Source organism: Papaver somniferum, chromosome 4 (assembly GCF_003573695.1).
Source record: "Papaver somniferum cultivar HN1 chromosome 4, ASM357369v1, whole genome shotgun sequence".
Taxonomy (NCBI): Eukaryota; Viridiplantae; Streptophyta; class Magnoliopsida; order Ranunculales; family Papaveraceae; genus Papaver; species Papaver somniferum.
In genome coordinates, this window is record NC_039361.1 from 7,286,979 (window position 1) to 7,291,811 (window position 4,833).

At 39.3% G+C, this 4,833-nt stretch overlaps 1 long non-coding RNA gene across 1 annotated transcript; it reads right to left on the bottom strand.

Moving 5' to 3' along the window:
* Positions 1 to 2,310: 2,310 nt before the first annotated feature.
* LOC113274683 lies at positions 2,311 to 4,633 on the bottom strand. The gene is made up of 2 exons (XR_003323149.1): positions 2,891 to 4,633; positions 2,311 to 2,763 (listed from the first exon to the last, which is right to left on the bottom strand). It is a non-coding gene; the product is annotated as an uncharacterized LOC113274683 (long non-coding RNA).
* Between the last annotated feature and the right edge of the window lie 200 nt (positions 4,634 to 4,833).

Here is a 4,833-nt window from a genome sequence, read left to right on the forward strand (position 1 = left end):
AATTTTTACTCGTCCATTAGAACCATGTTTTAAAAATAACTGTTTTGGAGGGAGCTGGAAGAGACTAGAGGTTCATGGAATTATCCATGGGTGATAGGAGGTGATTTTAATAAAATTCGTTTCATTCATGAGAGGTCATCAAGCAACAAGTGATATGTCTAAGCTTAATAATTTTCTAGGCATCATCTTTTTGACCTTCCTTTGATTTGAGCTCCATTTACTTGGAAAAATAATCAAACTCACAACATAAGAAGTATGATTGATAGAATCATGGTTTCTCCTGCTTGGGAGAGAGTTTACCCTCAAGCTAATCAACATGCTCTTGTTCGTCCTTGCTCTGATTTGCAAAGAGGTGAAGCATGGTTCCTCTCCATTCTGCTGTGAGTATTAATGGTTCCCTAATCCAAATGTTTTTGATTTTGTTAGCGATATGTGGAATTCCTTTATTTTTATAGGTAGTGTTGGTTTTGTGTTTTGCAAGAAACTTCAACTTCTTAAGCATACGCATATTTTCTGCTACTACACCCAAGATGACCTTAACCATCAAAAAAACACATCTAGCCTACAAATACATACATAAAGCAAGATAACGAACATGAAAGTAAAGGGAGACAGATCTTCTACGTGGTTCGGTCAATGGTGACCTACATCCACGGGTTATCACTATGATATGAAGTGTTACATAATCTCCATTGGAGAGGCTCTAATGGAGCTTTAAGGAAGAAGAAGAAGACCTATGGAGGCCATCAGAGAGAGAGGAGGATAGCCTTAGCTAACAGACTATCCCTCCTAACCTATTCCTCTTTATATTTTATAGGGCATGTGGTTACATTAAATATTTTCTCGCACGAGGGTTTGGTTTACCCCGATACCATTAGTAATGGCCTCGAGAAAATGTTTCCTCGTATGGGAATCATGCCCCTATTACCATCTGTGATGGAAATTCCATATTAAGAACATTAAATTATCCTGCAAAAAAAAAACAGATTTGACAAGAGGAAGATATTTATATCACATTATACATCATTCATTCAATGTCACTGCAAACAAGCACATACATATAGAACAAGAGAAGGATGTATGTATGATACACCAAGTAACCCTGCAGGAAAACACATATATATAACAAGCATATGTACCATACATACATCAAGTGTACCTGCAAGAAAACGCAAACACAACAATAGCTTTATTGCGGATTACGACTAATCAGACTCTAAACTTAGTGCATGATAAGCATGCCTTTATGAAGATTTTAACTAATATGATTATATCCTTATCTAGCATAATGCTAGTTCCTAATGCATGATAGGCATGCCTTTATGCGGATTATGTCTAATCCGACTTTACTTTATGCGGATAATTAATCCGACTTAACTGAATTCTCCGACCATATGGAGATTTGCTGCAAAACATGAAATGTTAATAAATCATAATGTTAAGGCATTCAATAATTTTAAAGCATTTACCTTATGTAAACAATTTCTGTTCATTTTCATGCGATAAGGTGTCACATTGCCATTTATTGTGATGCTTGTTGTGGAGCAGGTGCGCTAGATTGCGGCACCTAATTCTGGATGTACCAGTGCGATACGTATACCGGCTTGAGTCTTTGCGACTAGCTATTTTCTTAGCTTGCTCTTAAGCAAAATTGTGCCTTGGTTAGGCATATATATATTCATTGAATAATGAACGTAGAATATATGAGTTAGAAATTGCCTTGTTTGTCCTTAGATTTGCAAGAAAGGTAGGAAATTGTATCGTTCTCAAGCTTTATAGCCTTTATCATGAGGTTGCTTGTTGCCCCTGCTATGGACGTTGTTTGCAAGCTAAATCCTGAGCTTGACGAGCTCGGATGCACTGTCGTGACCGTTCCGAGATGATTGCTTTGGATAACATATAATTATTGGTCTCGGAATGTCCATCTAGGATAGATGCCATAGCATAGTCTCTCTGTAGAGCATTTCATCATGCACCTGTCGGTCATTGAATGTATCAAAATGCTTTTGATTGAAAGCATATAAGCATATATATAAAGCATCTAGATATTATATTATTTAGTAGAGTATGTAAAGTACGCATTAATCAAGAGATAAGGTAAGAAAGGTCTGTTATCCAAGTTGCTGCTCGGAGATGGACAGATGAGTCCGAGTTCGTGCTCTTTATCTGATCATGTTGATCGTTTCTCTTAGGTGGAATCTGTCCGAGATGGCTGCTACGAGATAAGCCTGACGAGCATGGATGAACCATCTAACATAGGCGCAATAGTTGAGTTCTTCTGTTGAACATAATAGATTACGCATACTGTTCATGAAATGTATTAAATTTCTCTGAACTCAAAAAATGAATCATTTATTTAAGCATTTGATATAATCATTGAGCTATTACAAATCTACCATGTCATGTATGCAATAAGAAAAGAAAATTAAGAGAGGAGGGTGTGTCATCCGAGTTACTGCTCAGATATGAACTTGTGATAAGTCCGGGTAGGTCCGAGTCCATGCTCTGGATGAACATCATATGAGTCTGAGTAGATCGTGCTCTCATCCGATATCCATCTGCGATCAGAGTTCGTGCTTCTTGACCGATGACTTTGTATGTACGAGATCATGCTCTGGTTGGCTCATATCGTGTTGATTGGTTTCTCATCCGACATTGCTTCTGGTCCGGTGACTTGGTGAGTACGAGATCATGCTCTGGTTGGCTCATTCATTGTCTGTCCGAGATTGGTGCTCCGATGTGACTTCGTCCATCATCATCTCTCTGTAACAGCAAGTCAATGAAGTTAGTGATCACGATATGGAATAGGCTCGTTCGGAAATCACGATAAGAAAGTATGAAGAGATATCAAAAAGATTAGCCCAAGTCAGGGTAAGATGTTGAGGCATACGAGTTCATGTTCTGGTTGTACTGCTTGTCCGAGATTGATGCTCAGAAGTGAACTGATGAGTCCGAGCTCTATTGAATCAACATTGTGCTGGCTGACTCTTGCTCCGATGTTGCTCTAGCCCGATATAGACCGAGCTTTGATTGTTCGTCCGAGATTGATGCTCCGAACTGAGGGGTAATGCCAGTACGAGATGGTTGCTCCGATTGAGATATTCGATATGGACTGAGTCCGAGCTCTTATCGTGCTGGCTATGATTGTTGTTGAGACATCGCTTTGTTGCTATTCTGTCCGAGATGGATGCTCTTGTTTGAGTTGTACGAGATGGTTGCTCCGATATGGATTGTGTTTCCGATATCGCTTGTAGTCCGAGCTCTGGATGGCTTGTAGTCACGATGCTGGTGAATCATTCCGATGGGATTTCGTCCATCATCGTTTTTCCTAAATCAGGCTAAAGTGTTGATGGAAGCCTGCCATCGCGAACTGCTTCTATGTGAGCTCGTCCATCCTCCTTTGAGGTTCTATTCATCTTTCTGCTGGAGCTTTTGCTCAGCGACTGACAGGGGCGGAGCCAGAATTCTAGAAAAGAATTCTAGAAATGGTTGGGTAAGTTATCAACCGGTGCACATTTTAGGGGGTGCAAAAAGGTTAAAATGGATAAAATGAGGGAAAATTGCTTAAACGAGGCTTGGAAGCTCACATTTGAGGGGGTGAAATTGCACACCCACCTCTCAATGTGGCTCCGCCCCTGGCGACTGAATGTCTCTTTCTCCTCCATTTGGTTGATTGTCTGTCCGAGTTTTGTACTTGGAGATAACTGTTGAGTCCGATATCGCTGTCACGAGCTCGAGTTAAACATCATCGTGTTGATTGCTTTTTTACGAGCACCTAGAGGTTGAGGCTCCGAATTGAGTTGTATGAGATAGTTCGATTGAATCGGTGATTCTATACAGTTGGTCTCGAGATGGTGGCGATGTTAATGATGGTCTATAATCCTGAGCTGTTGTCGCTGCTCCGATTTTAATCGTGCAGCTTCTTCCATCTTCGTGGTATAACTGCAATCAACAAATCGTGTGGGTGATTAGTCAATACAAAGATAAGTTAACCTTTATCGTATGAAGAACGAGATATATCATCAACAGTTCATTCAATTTCATTCACAGGGAAAAACTAAATTAGTCTAGAAATCCCTATTTTTGTGTTTTTCAGAGAAAATCCCTTAATGGGTTTGTAAAACAAGGTTTGGAAACCATAGATCGATAGATAAAACTTGTTTTCAAAGATGATTTTGAAATAAATTTCTGATTTTTGTGAAAATCAAATTTAAATTTATGTGAGAGATTTTTCTCACAACTTGTAGATCTGATGAAATAAGAACAATATAAGAGAGATAGGAAGAAGAATTTTCGATTCCCAATCGACTGCTTATGACAAATTTATTGATTCCAGTGCTTGATGAAGTTTTTGTTCATATCTCCGCCTCATCAACTTCGCCTGCACTTCTTTCTCTTAGGCTTTGTTTGGACTCAGACGAGACACTTTGTTGTCTGAAGATCCCGAATCTTTGAAAAAAAATGCCCTTAAAGCACTTATTTCAACCGGATCTTCACTGGATCTCTTACAAAACTTGCTCGCAGTGAAGTATTAATGTTCTTTCACGAGTTTCTAGCGCCAAAATGTAGTTGAATATTTTCTGCTACTACACCCAAGATGATCTTAACCATCAAAACACACATTATCCTACATAAAACAAGATAAAGAACATGAAAATAAAGGGAGACGGATCTTTTACGTGGTTCGGTCAATGGTAACCTACATCCACAGGTTATCACGATGATATGAAGTGTTACATGATCTCCATTGGAGAGGCTCTCATGGATCTCTAAGGAAGAAGAAGAAGGCATATGGAGGCCATCAGAGAGAGGGGGCTAGCCTTAGCTAATAGG